General features: G+C 40.0%; 2 long non-coding RNA genes across 2 annotated transcripts; both read left to right on the top strand.

The window, feature by feature from the left end:
• Nucleotides 1–2,979: 2,979 nt before the first annotated feature.
• LOC142564118 (uncharacterized) lies at nt 2,980–6,611 on the top strand. The gene is made up of 3 exons (XR_012824497.1): nt 2,980–3,321; nt 4,079–4,192; nt 6,567–6,611. It is a non-coding gene; the product is annotated as an uncharacterized LOC142564118 (long non-coding RNA).
• A 3,819-nt stretch (nt 6,612–10,430) lies between these two features.
• Nucleotides 10,431–14,555, top strand: LOC142563525 (uncharacterized). Its single transcript, XR_012824325.1, has 3 exons — nt 10,431–10,910; nt 11,668–11,781; nt 14,155–14,555. It is a non-coding gene; the product is annotated as an uncharacterized LOC142563525 (long non-coding RNA).
• Nucleotides 14,556–16,364: the final 1,809 nt, after the last annotated feature.

The raw sequence follows: 16,364 nt of genomic DNA, 5'->3' as shown, positions 1-16,364 counted from the left end.
TGTTTATGTGCATTACATAGGAGCTCCTGAGCTAAATCTTTTTTAGTCATTGCGTGTGTCGGTCTGGTTTGTATTTCTCACCCTAATTAGAATATTGGCTCTGATCTCAAAATTGTTTCCCTTACAACGAAATACAAGCTTTTAAACTTTGTACGATATATGCTGTACTGCTCTATGAAAACCACTGTTTGCCACATTTTTGCAGGGCCTGCTAGTGCTAATTTTACACATAAACATAGACTAATATGCTGTATGGTTTCGGTATATGGTGTACTTATCTGTGAAAGCCATTATTTGCCACATTTTCGCAGCGACTGCCAGTGTTATTTTTGCACTTAAACAAACTAAAATGCTGTGGCGTTTCGTCAGGCTGACACAACATTGCAGTGCACATTCATATCAGTCTATTTTCAGGCTTTAGTATCCAACCGTTCAATGTGCACTGCTGGAACAGGCACTCCTTTTGCAGTTTTAATGGTATGGTTTCTTGTCCTAGTCAAGCCTGTTATTGCCAGGTGTCAACTGTAATCAAGTCTGCCACTGATTCTTTTACCTCATGTTTCGCGTGTTTGCACCACCAGCTTGACCTGAGAAGCATGTTGGCAGCTACAGTTTGTGTGTTGCAAGTTCTAGTCTGAAGCGTGTATGTCACATATATGAAGTATGTATCTAGTCTGAAGTGCAATAAACATTTCAAACTGAATACTTTGTGGTTGTAGCACCAACTATTTTGCCACTGCATTTACTGTAGTCCTTATTGCCTACAGTAGAACTTTGGTAAATTGCAAGTTCTTTACACGTATCGGCCTAGCTTTTATAGGCATTTGCTTGTAGGTACTCGAAAGCAACTGCATAGAAATATTCTATAGAATTTTGTCTTTAGCGTCTCTAAAGCAACTCGATAGAAATATTCTATAGAAATTTGCCTTTAGCATCTCTAACGCAACTCGATAGAAATATTCTATAGAAATTTGCCTTTAGCATCTCTAAAAAACTCGATAGAAATATTCTATAGAAATTTGTCTTTAGCATCTTTAAAGAAACTCGATAGAAATATTCTATAGAAATTTGTCTTTAGCATCTCTAAAAAAACTCGATAGAAATATTCTATAGAAATTTGTCTTTAGCATCTTTAAAGCAACTCGATAGAAGTGTTCTATAGAAATGCGTCTTTAGAGTTCCTATAAGAATGCGGTGGCCAAATAACTTTTGAAACTCTATAGGAAAATTCTATAGGCAATCAAAATAAACACAATAGAGTTCTATAGAGAACATTCAAAAGACTTTCTAAAAAAACACATTAAAAATTTTTGTAAGGGTCGAATTCGGGGCCCGTTCGAGCGCGTCTGAACGACTTCTGGATTTCATGTCCACTCCACAACACTGCGACAATGGCGATAACTCCCTATCATACGTTACGTGCGAACTACTAAAAAAGCGGCGTCCTCTGCGTTTGCATGGTTTCGTTCAAGAATTTAGCTATCCGCCTTGTCAAAAGGCAAAATGCAAAAAACGAAAGAGATTTTCATTGTCACATGTGCAGGAATAAACAAGGCAGCTCACGCACCTTTATTCCATGCTGCGACACGAAATAGTTCTATGACCCTAAGATATAGCGTTATTTAGGACAAGAGACTAGTATGAAGTGATGAAATTGTATAAAGCATTTAATATTCAGCAGCGCTTGTCCTTGCGTACCGGAGCCAGCGCGGCACAAACACAACCAGCGCAGTTTCCAATGCGACCGTCTCTTCCAGTGTGACCCAGCATTGCCCAGCTCTTATCCAGCGTTCTCACTGGTCTGGAGTGAGTCCCAGCGAGCGCCAGCGTACCCAGTGCGATTCAGTGCTTAAAAAAAAAAATAACAACGCGCTGATTTCACACTGGAAGGCACTGGAAGACGCTGGTTCTTGCAATCGGCATTTCCGAGGTTTTTTACTATGAAGAGCATCGTTAAAAAGACACTCATTGACGAAGGCAAACATCACACTAATGTAAATTAGGAAAACCAAAGAAATATAACGGAAGCGCGCATTGTGGTTTATATCGCATATGCAGGTAAATCACAAAGATGTATACCAAGAAACACTAAGCAAAACTGCGCCTTAGCAATCGCGTCATATCTATTTGCTGGCATGCAGTGACTGCAGCACTTGGGGCGGAAACACATCGAACGCCGCCGCACATTTCTGGCACACACCACTCAAATGCGACAAATGCACCCTGCAGAAACGATTTTTTTTTTCAAGGAATCTTGAAAAGTCACGGACCACATGAGCGCGATCCGCGCATGATAAGCACATCGCCACGAAAGCAAGATAGGGAACACATAAGCGTAACCTGTGCCTCACGGGTAAAATTAAAAATCATCGTATATAAATTATGTTGCTGTGCGACGGACACAAGCGCACGGAAACATCACACACTGCACATGTGTACCTCCGAGGTTGTGTGGACAATTTCTGGGCTACATTTAAACGACAGCAGGAAGTTACTTCAATGAGAAACGAAGTGAGGGCGCATGTAGTGCAGGTAACGGCTGCGCATAAAGTCAGTTAGGGTTTTAAGGCCAGTGACCGAGGTTGAAAGCGTTGAAATCACACCCCAGCAATAGCTTACGCCGGGTAAATTGTCCGGATCTTGAAGGCCATGCTTTTTGCTGACTACATGTGGCATAAGCGATTCAAAAGCAAGAATACTGCATGTAATTTATTTCTGTCCTAAACTATAACACATAATATGACCATGTCAATGTTTCTTCTTGTCTAGCAACATATGTATGTAGTTCGGCCCAAAACGGCACAAAACCTGCTGTAGTGGGTATTATTGTAGGAATCACGGAGGCCACAACAGCCGCACTATTATACAGACGGCGCTGGCAGCGCCGGTATTTTCGTATCCAACGCGACAGGTAGAATACGAAGATACGGCGTGTTGTAATTGCTCCGTCTTCAACGGTTGTTGTGCGAGCAACATCGATGTGTTTGTTTGATCGTGTGTTATTAGGTTTGCTGTAATGAAATGAGACGTAGTTCGCGAGCACGAAAGTGCCAGAAGATGGCTTGAGTCTCGCTGTAAGCACGCCGTATGCGTGGCGCGCCAGCTAAATGTGGACCAACGATTTTCATGCCGTGGAGTGCGTTCCCTTTGTCTCCGCTGGTTGTCGTGGAAAGCTTGGTGGACGGCGCAAAGAAGTAATGCGTATTATTAGCGTGCCTCAGCTCGTCCACTACCCAGCGGCTTGTTTGCTGCAAGTAACATCGCTGACGCATCACTGGAAACTTGGAGAGCGCCTTTCGACCTCGTCGTACTGTTGAAACGGTAAGCAATCGTGCTCGCCAACTACACGTGCGTTCATCCGTGTTGTGTGTGCTTCCCGTGTGTGTATAGAGTGCCTTGCGAACGTAGCAAGCGGAACACCCACGTCAACAGTGAACGCTGTGCTGATACTTGCTACGCGCTGGTTGTAAAAATTGTGTACGCAACTCTATTGCCACAGTGCGGAATTGATAATCCTGATAAGCGTTTGCTTCCGCTGAGAAAAGTTTCGGAAATCGTGTTCACCTTGTGCAGCTGTGCGTGAGCTCCCGCCTGTCTGCTAAAGTTGCACAGTAACGACCCGTCTACCTCTTCATCGATTCTTTCTTCAATGACGTTTCCTCACTTATAAATGCTTCGACGTTGTGCACAATCTCTGCTTACGAGGTTTTTGGCTAACGAACAGTTCTAGGGAAAAAATGTAAGCCAGTCACAGCTTGCTAATAGTACAGCTTTATTTCCAAGACAAGATGTGTTGACATAACTGACTTAACTAAACATGACAGGGGAACGTTGCCTATACTAAGTAATGGAAAAAACATTAAGATTAGATTGTAATCTGCTGCTGCGGCGCGTCCAAAACATTATTTGATGTAGAGGTCCCTATTGTCGTGACATTCCATGATTTCAAGCATTTGCTCTCTTTCCACATTAGTCCAGACATTGTTTTCATGACCCTTTTAGGTGCTGATTGCATGTTTTCACGATATCACAGCTTTATTGTGCCACTGCTATAAGCTACATAGACCTCATTTTGTAGTGGCGAGGCCGTGACCCACAACATAAACTACAAGATCGAGGAGCCCCCAGAAATGCAGACCCTGTGGATATATGGCTGCAGCAGCATGGCGTGTCATCTGGATGGTCATGCCAGGTGTGTATGAAATGTATGTGTTCCAAAAAGGGGGCTTGGTGTCATTCATGGTGAATTTTGTCAACACATTCCATACTGCAGCTTACTAAAGAGACTAAATATTTATGCAACCTTATTGAACTTGCTACCTATTTGTGTGCATAGCCATTATGCCCACATTATTCTGTTCTGTATAAAACTATACCTAACCTTTCCTGATGTTTAGTATTTCTTTTGCGTAAGTTGCTTACCTGCAAGTTAAATATAATTTTTGCTTTGTACGTAGTGTATTTGACTTTTTATTGTGGTTTTATTCTTTGAAAACTATTTCCTATGCTGTACCCCTTATTTGCACAATTTTTTTTCTGTTTGTGCTACAATCTCGTGCAGTTTTCTGTGCATGTAGGAATTCGAAGTGTAGTGGACTAAATATGTCACAGGTCTAAGCACGTAGTGTGCACACCTTTGTTTATCATTGATATCTTTACAGTTACTTCTCTGTTCCCTTAGTAACAGCCACTGCGAAATACACATTTGGTGAGCTTTAATTTCTTGAAAATTAATATGATGGTCAGTATTTACTATGCTGCATTTACTTCAGTAGTACATAGGCACAGACTGATATGGATACCTTGTGACCTACACAGGATGCCTTTTTTGTTTGTTGCATTAAAAATGGCGGCTCACCCACATGTCTTACTATATATGTGGTATGCCTCATCGATTTCACTTGTCAATTTTTACAGTGGATGAAAACAGATGAACGATTGTAATCCAACATGAAGCCCCGTTGTGGAAATGTACGGCCAAGTTGGATGACCATACTGGTCTTTTGAATGAAATATGGTGGTCTCTTATACACATACGATACCGGCCAGTTAGCCCTATGTACACTTGACCACATGTGAAAGGGACACAGTACGCTGCCTGTGACACACACGCCAATTTTGGTGGTATCTTTCACCGAGCAAGCCTACCTTGCCTGCTTGCCTTTCTCAATTCTCTTGCACACTGCTGTGCATATAGGCACCCCGACAAGAAAGGCTTGCTTAGATACCACTAAATTTATCTTGTGTCTGTCAGAGGTAGTGTAGTCTATTCTTGTGATCATGTGTATATTTGGTCAAATGTACATGCAGCAGATTGGCTGGTGCCTCAACATGTGCCTAAGACAGCACCATAATTCACTCCCCGGATCAGTATGTTCATCCCAGTTGACCATGCACCGATGGGACTGTGGCTGCACGCCAGATTTAGACTGTTCATCTGTTTTGTTCAGCTGCGGCAACCAATTGACCAACAAATTCGCTGAGGAATGCCACATAAAAAGACTGGGTCACAATCTGTTTACTGAATTGTCTGCAACCTTCGTAGGAACAAATTTGTTTGTTCCAACTAGTTTTAGGCACGTTATTTCTTGTTAAATTTTCTGCTTGACCTACAGAACAGTTATGCAATCAATTTTCAAAGAGACATGATTAGTATAATTTTTGTTTTCTGTTTTTCACATGCCATGTTGCGAGAAGGACCCTTTTTAATTAAAACTGAATTAACTTTTCAATTGCAATTGGGAAGTCTTATCATTGCGTTTAGGATACATATCAGTGTACATACCTGTACTAGATTAGAAACTAATTGTTTCAATAACTCAAAAAGCACGAATATACTGTGTCCATTGTATCTGACAGTGACACTGCGACTGTGTTCCAAATACCACTAATTCGCAGTTATCCATCATAATTTGCGAAAACAACTTAAAACATTATTGTTCCCCATACAATGGATACTTACATGCATCATCATGATTGCTCAAGCTCCATGTGAGAAATTTATTATTGGCATATTAAGCATAGTACATACCAACTATGGCTAACAGCGGATGGAATATTAATTTTGTCTACCGCTCAGCAATAGAAGCCAGTAGGTCATTCCCTTCTTTTCAAAAAATTTGTTTCCTATGCACAGTGTGACGTCTGTATAGGACTCTTAGCTCATGGGTGTTACTGCTTGCTTATCTTATAAATGGGCAATGTGTTGTCATTGCAAGATGAGATTAATGTGTGACTAGGCTGTTGTCGTTTGGAGATGCTTTTTGTCATCAGCAATGATATTCTACTGCCAGGCACATTGGCCCAGTGCTGATGTCACAGTATCTTGGGAAAGTAAAGATATTGTCAAAAATGATTCTCAAAAGAACTGCCACTGTTTGGCAGAGTGGTGGGGAGGTGGGGTGTTCTGCCACTTTTCTGTTATAATTTTTTTCTGAAATACTGAAATGAAACTTAGCATAATGCTACAACTATATAGATACTTGTGGCATGTTTGTGCCTGCTAATACATTATGGCTGAATGTTCATTACACCTTTTGAAAATTAATTTCAATTGTATTTTCCAGGCTCCAGCGTCGCCGTTACTAGACGGACCAAATTAGGCCAAAAACTAGTCTTTCCTCGCTCCTTTCCTGGGAAGTGAAATAGCAGGTGATCATGTAAGAATGAACTTGCAACATGTGAGCAGTAGCCAAAGCTCCATACAGGTCATGGTGGTGGTGGAATGATAAGACAAACCGCAATATTTATTTGTTTAGTTATTCACTTAATATTTATTTATTCATATCTCGTGAATACTGTGCAGTTTTTCAGCAAGGAATCAGATAAAATTAAGAAATATCATTGCGTCAAAGTAAACATGTTATTTGAAAAAGCATAATTCACGTAGCACAGTACCATGATAAAACATTTTCAGACAACTAGTCTGCTTTTGATATGAATTCATGAAAACTGCAAATTTTGAAGAAACAGAGCAGTAAGGTTAAGAAATCTTACTCATAACTAAAAAATGAGATCACATTTCTGTTGGACCTAATACCATAATTTAATCTGGCAAATTAGAGATACCATATGCTGCTCTAATATACAATCACTAATTTATGATTAGATGTGCGAAACTCTCAAACATTGCAACAATTTCATGTAAGCTGTAAATTCATATATAAAGTTTGTTGACTTTAGACATAGCAGATGGAGTCTGCAGAACTGTGATATCTCTTTCTGGCACAGAGACGGGGATTAGTAAGCTTCGTGGTGTTATTTTTCTTAAACCTGCCAAATAGTTCTTCCTGCAACAAGTTGAATTCTCAAATGCCACAAACTTCAAATTAGTGCTGTGGTTGTCTCAAAAGTATTTCTGTATTTTGGATGTATTTGAGTAGGAAAATTTACAGAAATAACGAACTTGTGCTAGTTGTTCTTTATTTTTTTACCGTTGCAAACTCAGTCCTTTTCCTTGAAGTGTTGCTATTTTCAGCAAATTTTAATAAATACTGATGGTTTTAATCTAAAACTATGATTTAAACATTTTTAAATGTATCAAACCTCATCAAATTTGATTCCATAGTTGCCGAGAAAAACTCTTTTACTGTTTATGTGCATTACATAGGAGCTCCTGAGCTAAATCTTTTTTAGTCATTGCGTGTGTCGGTCTGGTTTGTATTTCTCACCCTAATTAGAATATTGGCTCTGATCTCAAAATTGTTTCCCTTACAACGAAATACAAGCTTTTAAACTTTGTACGATATATGCTGTACTGCTCTATGAAAACCACTGTTTGCCACATTTTTGCAGGGCCTGCTAGTGCTAATTTTACACATAAACATAGACTAATATGCTGTATGGTTTCGGTATATGGTGTACTTATCTGTGAAAGCCATTATTTGCCACATTTTCGCAGCGACTGCCAGTGTTATTTTTGCACTTAAACAAACTAAAATGCTGTGGCGTTTCGTCAGGCTGACACAACATTGCAGTGCACATTCATATCAGTCTATTTTCAGGCTTTAGTATCCAACCGTTCAATGTGCACTGCTGGAACAGGCACTCCTTTTGCAGTTTTAATGGTATGGTTTCTTGTCCTAGTCAAGCCTGTTATTGCCAGGTGTCAACTGTAATCAAGTCTGCCACTGATTCTTTTACCTCATGTTTCGCGTGTTTGCACCACCAGCTTGACCTGAGAAGCATGTTGGCAGCTACAGTTTGTGTGTTGCAAGTTCTAGTCTGAAGCGTGTATGTCACATATATGAAGTATGTATCTAGTCTGAAGTGCAATAAACATTTCAAACTGAATACTTTGTGGTTGTAGCACCAACTATTTTGCCACTGCATTTACTGTAGTCCTTATTGCCTACAGTAGAACTTTGGTAAATTGCAAGTTCTTTACACGTATCGGCCTAGCTTTTATAGGCATTTGCTTGTAGGTACTCGAAAGCAACTGCATAGAAATATTCTATAGAATTTTGTCTTTAGCGTCTCTAAAGCAACTCGATAGAAATATTCTATAGAAATTTGCCTTTAGCATCTCTAACGCAACTCGATAGAAATATTCTATAGAAATTTGCCTTTAGCATCTCTAAAAAACTCGATAGAAATATTCTATAGAAATTTGTCTTTAGCATCTTTAAAGAAACTCGATAGAAATATTCTATAGAAATTTGTCTTTAGCATCTCTAAAAAAACTCGATAGAAATATTCTATAGAAATTTGTCTTTAGCATCTTTAAAGCAACTCGATAGAAGTGTTCTATAGAAATGCGTCTTTAGAGTTCCTATAAGAATGCGGTGGCCAAATAACTTTTGAAACTCTATAGGAAAATTCTATAGGCAATCAAAATAAACACAATAGAGTTCTATAGAGAACATTCAAAAGACTTTCTAAAAAAACACATTAAAAATTTTTGTAAGGGTCGAATTCGGGGCCCGTTCGAGCGCGTCTGAACGACTTCTGGATTTCATGTCCACTCCACAACACTGCGACAATGGCGATAACTCCCTATCATACGTTACGTGCGAACTACTAAAAAAGCGGCGTCCTCTGCGTTTGCATGGTTTCGTTCAAGAATTTAGCTATCCGCCTTGTCAAAAGGCAAAATGCAAAAAACGAAAGAGATTTTCATTGTCACATGTGCAGGAATAAACAAGGCAGCTCACGCACCTTTATTCCATGCTGCGACACGAAATAGTTCTATGACCCTAAGATATAGCGTTATTTAGGACAAGAGACTAGTATGAAGTGATGAAATTGTATAAAGCATTTAATATTCAGCAGCGCTTGTCCTTGCGTACCGGAGCCAGCGCGGCACAAACACAACCAGCGCAGTTTCCAATGCGACCGTCTCTTCCAGTGTGACCCAGCATTGCCCAGCTCTTATCCAGCGTTCTCACTGGTCTGGAGTGAGTCCCAGCGAGCGCCAGCGTACCCAGTGCGATTCAGTGCTTAAAAAAAAAAATAACAACGCGCTGATTTCACACTGGAAGGCACTGGAAGACGCTGGTTCTTGCAATCGGCATTTCCGAGGTTTTTTACTATGAAGAGCATCGTTAAAAAGACACTCATTGACGAAGGCAAACATCACACTAATGTAAATTAGGAAAACCAAAGAAATATAACGGAAGCGCGCATTGTGGTTTATATCGCATATGCAGGTAAATCACAAAGATGTATACCAAGAAACACTAAGCAAAACTGCGCCTTAGCAATCGCGTCATATCTATTTGCTGGCATGCAGTGACTGCAGCACTTGGGGCGGAAACACATCGAACGCCGCCGCACATTTCTGGCACACACCACTCAAATGCGACAAATGCACCCTGCAGAAACGATTTTTTTTTTCAAGGAATCTTGAAAAGTCACGGACCACATGAGCGCGATCCGCGCATGATAAGCACATCGCCACGAAAGCAAGATAGGGAACACATAAGCGTAACCTGTGCCTCACGGGTAAAATTAAAAATCATCGTATATAAATTATGTTGCTGTGCGACGGACACAAGCGCACGGAAACATCACACACTGCACATGTGTACCTCCGAGGTTGTGTGGACAATTTCTGGGCTACATTTAAACGACAGCAGGAAGTTACTTCAATGAGAACCGAAGTGAGGGCGCATGTAGTGCAGGTAACGGCTGCGCATAAAGTCAGTTAGGGTTTTAAGGCCAGTGACCGAGGTTGAAATCGTTGAAATCACACCCCAGCAATAGCTTACGCCGGGTAAATTGTCCGGATCTTGAAGGCCATGCTTTTTGCTGACTACATGTGGCATAAGCGATTCAAAAGCAAGAATACTGCATGTAATTTATTTCTGTCCTAAACTATAACACATAATATGACCATGTCAATGTTTCTTCTTGTCTAGCAACATATGTATGTAGTTCGGCCCAAAACGGCACAAAACCTGCTGTAGTGGGTATTATTGTAGGAATCACGGAGGCCACAACAGCCGCACTATTATACAGACGGCGCTGGCAGCGCCGGTATTTTCGTATTCAACGCGACAGGTAGAATACGAAGATACGGCGTGTTGTAATTGCTCCGTCTTCAACGGTTGTTGTGCGAGCTGCATCGATGTGTTTGTTTGATCGTGTGTTATTAGGTTTGCTGTAATGAAATGAGACGTAGTTCGCGAGCACGAAAGTGCCAGAAGATGGCTTGAGTCTCGCTGTAAGCACGCCGTATGCGTGGCGCGCCAGCTAAATGTGGACCAACGATTTTCATGCCGTGGAGTGCGTTCCCTTTGTCTCCGCTGGTTGTCGTGAAAAGCTTGGTGGACGGCGCAAAGAAGTAATGCGTATTATTAGCGTGCCTCAGCTCGTCCACTACCCAGCGGCTTGTTTGCTGCAAGTAACATCGCAGACGCATCACTGGAAACTTGGAGAGCGCCTTTCGACCTCGTCGTACTGTTGAAACGGTAAGCAATCGTGCTCGCCAACTACACGTGCGTTCATCCGTGTTGTGTGTGCTTCCCGTGTGTGTATAAAGTGCCTTGCGAACGTAGCAAGCGGAACACCCACGTCAACAGTGAACGCTGTGCTGATACTTGCTACGCGCTGGTTGTAAAAATTGTGTACGCAACTCTATTGCCACAGTGCGGAATTGATAATCCTGATAAGCGTTTGCTTCCGCTGAGAAAAGTTTCGGAAATCGTGTTCACCTTGTGCAGCTGTGCGTGAGCTCCCGCCTGTCTGCTAAAGTTGCACAGTAACGACCCGTCTACCTCTTCATCGATTCTTTCTTCAATGACGTTTCCTCACTTATAAATGCTTCGACGTTGTGCACAATCTCTGCTTACGAGGTTTTTGGCTAACGAACAGTTCTAGGGAAAAAATGTAAGCCAGTCACAGCTTGCTACTAGTACAGCTTTATTTCCAACACAAGATGTGTTGACATAACTGACTTAACTAAACATGACAGGGGAACGTTGCCTATACTAAGTAATGGAAAAAACATTAAGATTAGATTGTAATCTGCTGCTGCGGCGCGTCCAAAACATTATTTGATGTAGAGGTCCCTATTGTCGTGACATTCGATGATTTCAAGCATTTGCTCTCTTTCCACATTAGTCCAGACATTGTTTTCATGACCCTTTTAGGTGCTGATTGCATGTTTTCACGATATCACAGCTTTATTGTGCCACTGCTATAAGCTACATAGACCTCATTTTGTAGTGGCGAGGCCGTGACCCACAACATAAACTACAAGATCGAGGAGCCCCCAGAAATGCAGACCCTGTGGATATATGGCTGCAGCAGCATGGCGTGTCATCTGGATGGTCATGCCAGGTGTGTATGAAATGTATGTGTTCCAAAAAGGGGGCTTGGTGTCAGTCATGGTGAATTTTGTCAACACATTCCATACTGCAGCTTACTAAAGAGACTAAATATTTATGCAACCTTATTGAACTTGCTACCTATTTGTGTGCATAGCCATTATGCCCACATTATTCTGTTCTGTATAAAACTATACCTAACCTTTCCTGATGTTTAGTATTTCTTTTGCGTAAGTTGCTTACCTGCAAGTTAAATATAATTTTTGCTTTGTACGTAGTGTATTTGACTTTTTATTGTGGTTTTATTCTTTGAAAACTATTTCCTATGCTGTACCCCTTATTTGCAAAATTTTTTTCTGTTTGTGCTACAATCTCGTGCAGTTTTCTGTGCATGTAGGAATTCGAAGTGTACTGGACTAAATATGTGACAGGTCTAAGCACGTAGTGTGCACACCTTTGTTTATCATTGATATCTTTACAGTTACTTCTCTGTTCCCTTAGTAACAGCCACCTCGAAATACACATTTGGTGAGCTTTAATTTCTTGAAAATTAATATGATGGTCAGTATTTACTATGCTGCATTTACTTCAGTAGTACATAGGCACAGACTGATATGGATACCTTGTGACCTACACAGGATGCCTTTTTTGTTTGTTGCATTAAAAATGGCGGCTCACCCACATGTCTTACTATATATGTGGTATGCCTCATCGATTTCACTTGTCAATTTTTACAGTGGATGAAAACAGATGAACGATTGTAATCCAACATGAAGCCCCGTTGTGGAAATGTACGGCCAAGTTGGATGACCATACTGGTCTTTTGAATGAAATATGGTGGTCTCTTATACACATACGATACCGGCCAGTTTGCCCTATGTACACTTGACCACATGTGAAAGGGACACAGTACGCTGCCTGTGACACACACGCCAATTTTGGTGGTATCTTTCACCGAGCAAGCCTCCCTTGCCTGCTTGCCTTTCTCAATTCTCTTGCACACTGCTGTGCATATAGGCACCCCGACAAGAAAGGCTTGCTTAGATACCACTAAATTTGTCTTGTGTCTGTCAGAGGTAGTGTAGTCTATTCTTGTGATCATGTGTATATTTGGTCAAATGTACATGCAGCAGATTGGCTGGTGCCTCAACATGTGCCTAAGACAGCACCATAATTCACTCCCCGGATCAGTATGTTCATCCCAGTTGACCATGCACCGATGGGACTGTGGCTGCACGCCAGATTTAGACTGTTCATCTGTTTTGTTCAGCTGCGGCAACCAATTGACCAACAAATTCGCTGAGGAATGCCACATAAAAAGACTGGGTCACAATCTGTTTACTGAATTGTCTGCAACCTTCGTAGGAACAAATTTGTTTGTTGCAACTAGTTTTAGGCACGTTATTTCTTGTTAAATTTTCTGCTTGACCTACAGAACAGTTATGCAATCAATTTTCAAAGAGACATGATTAGTATAATTTTTGTTTTCTGTTTTTCACATGCCATGTTGCGAGAAGGACCCTTTTTAATTAAAACTGAATTAACTTTTCAATTGCAATTGGGAAGTCTTATCATTGCGTTTAGGATACATATCAGTGTACATACCTGTACTAGATTAGAAACTAATTGTTTCAATAACTCAAAAAGCACGAATATACTTTGTCCATTGTATCTGACAGTGACACTGCGACTGTGTTCCAAATACCACTAATTCGCAGTTATCCATCATAATTTGCGAAAACAACTTAAAACATTATTGTTCCCCATACAATGGATACTTACATGCATCATCATGATTGCTCAAGCTCCATGTGAGAAATTTATTATTGGCATATTAAGCATAGTACATACCAACTATGGCTAACAGCGGATGGAATATTAATTTTGTCTACCGCTCAGCAATAGAAGCCAGTAGGTCATTCCCTTCTTTTCAAAAAAATTGTTTCCTATGCACAGTGTGACGTCTGTATAGGACTCTTAGCTCATGGGTGTTACTGCTTGCTTATCTTATAAATGGGCAATGTGTTGTCATTGCAAGATGAGATTAATGTGTGACTAGGCTGTTGTCGTTTGGAGATGCTTTTTGTCATCAGCAATGATATTCTACTGCCAGGCACATTGGCCCAGTGCTGATGTCACAGTATCTTGGGAAAGTAAAGATATTGTCAAAAATGATTCTCAAAAGAACTGCCACTGTTTGGCAGAGTGGTGGGGAGGTGGGGTGTTCTGCCACTTTTCTGTTATAATTTTTTTCTGAAATACTGAAATGAAACTTAGCATAATGCTACAACTATATAGATACTTGTGGCATGTTTGTGCCTGCTAATACATTATGGCTGAATGTTCATTACACCTTTTGAAAATTAATTTCAATTGTATTTTCCAGGCTCCAGCGTCGCCGTTACTAGACGGACCAAATTAGGCCAAAAACTAGCCTTTCCTCGCTCCTTTCCTGGGAAGTGAAATAGCAGGTGATCATGTAAGAATGAACTTGCAACATGTGAGCAGTAGCCAAAGCTCCATACAGGTCATGGTGGTGGTGGAATGATAAGACAAACCGCAATATTTATTTGTTTAGTTATTCACTTAATATTTATTTATTCATATCTCGTGAATACTGTGTAGTTTTTCAGCAAGGAATCAGATAAAATTAAGAAATATCATTGCGTCAAAGTAAACATGTTATTTGAAAAAGCATAATTCACGTAGCACAGTACCATGATAAAACATTTTCAGACAACTAGTCTGCTTTTGATATGAATTCATGAAAACTGCAAATTTTGAAGAAACAGAGCCGTAAGGTTAAGAAATCTTACTCATAACTAAAAAATGAGATCACATTTCTGTTGGACCTAATACCATAATTTAATCTGGCAAATTAGAGATACCATATGCTGCTCTAATATACAATCACTAATTTATGATTAGATGTGCGAAACTCTCAAACATTGCAACAATTTCATGTAAGCTGTAAATTCATATATAAAGTTTGTTGACTTTAGACATAGCAGATGGAGTCTGCAGAACTGTGATATCTCTTTCTGGCACAGAGACGGGGATTAGTAAGCTTCCTGGTGTTATTTTTCTTAAACCTGCCAAATAGTTCTTCCTGCAACAAGTTGAATTCTCAAATGCCACAAACTTCAAATTAGAGCTGTGGTTGTCTCAAAAGTATTTCTGTATTTTGGATGTATTTGAGTAGGAAAATTTACAGAAATAACAAACTTGTGCTAGTTGTTCTTTATTTTTTTACCGTTGCAAACTCAGTCCTTTTCCTTGAAGTGTTGCTATTTTCAGCAAATTTTAATAAATACTGATGGTTTTAATCTAAAACTTTGATTTAAACATTTTTAAATGTATCAAACCTCATCAAATTTGATTCCATAGTTGCCGAGAAAAACTCTTTTACTGTTTATGTGCATTACATAGGAGCTCCTGAGCTAAATCTTTTTTAGTCATTGCGTGTGTCGGTCTGGTTTGTATTTCTCACCCTAATTAGAATATTGGCTCTGATCTCAAAATTGTTTCCCTTACAACGAAATACAAGCTTTTAAACTTTGTACGATATATGCTGTACTGCTCTATGAAAACCACTGTTTGCCACATTTTTGCAGGGCCTGCTAGTGCTAATTTTACACATAAACATAGACTAATATGCTGTATGGTTTCGGTATATGGTGTACTTATCTGTGAAAGCCATTATTTGCCACATTTTCGCAGCGACTGCCAGTGTTATTTTTGCACTTAAACAAACTAAAATGCTGTGGCGTTTCGTCAGGCTGACACAACATTGCAGTGCACATTCATATCAGTCTATTTTCAGGCTTTAGTATCCAACCGTTCAATGTGCACTGCTGGAACAGGCACTCCTTTTGCAGTTTTAATGGTATGGTTTCTTGTCCTAGTCAAGCCTGTTATTGCCAGGTGTCAACTGTAATCAAGTCTGCCACTGATTCTTTTACCTCATGTTTCGCGTGTTTGCACCACCAGCTTGACCTGAGAAGCATGTTGGCAGCTACAGTTTGTGTGTTGCAAGTTCTAGTCTGAAGCGTGTATGTCACATATATGAAGTATGTATCTAGTCTGAAGTGCAATAAACATTTCAAACTGAATACTTTGTGGTTGTAGCACCAACTATTTTGCCACTGCATTTACTGTAGTCCTTATTGCCTACAGTAGAACTTTGGTAAATTGCAAGTTCTTTACACGTATCGGCCTAGCTTTTATAGGCATTTGCTTGTAGGTACTCGAAAGCAACTGCATAGAAATATTCTATAGAATTTTGTCTTTAGCGTCTCTAAAGCAACTCGATAGAAATATTCTATAGAAATTTGCCTTTAGCATCTCTAACGCAACTCGATAGAAATATTCTATAGAAATTTGCCTTTAGCATCTCTAAAAACTCGATAGAAATATTCTATAGAAATTTGTCTTTAGCATCTTTAAAGAAACTCGATAGAAATATTCTATAGAAATTTGTCTTTAGCATCTCTAAAAAAACTCGATAGAAATATTCTATAGAAATTTGTCTTTAGCATCTTTAAAGCAACTCGATAGAAGTGTTCTATAGAAATGCGTCTTTAGAGTTCCTATAAG

The sequence above is a fragment of the Dermacentor variabilis genome, chromosome 11, assembly GCF_050947875.1.
Source record: "Dermacentor variabilis isolate Ectoservices chromosome 11, ASM5094787v1, whole genome shotgun sequence".
NCBI lineage: Eukaryota > Metazoa > Arthropoda > Arachnida > Ixodida > Ixodidae > Dermacentor > Dermacentor variabilis.
This window is presented reverse-complemented; position numbering and strand designations above follow the sequence as displayed.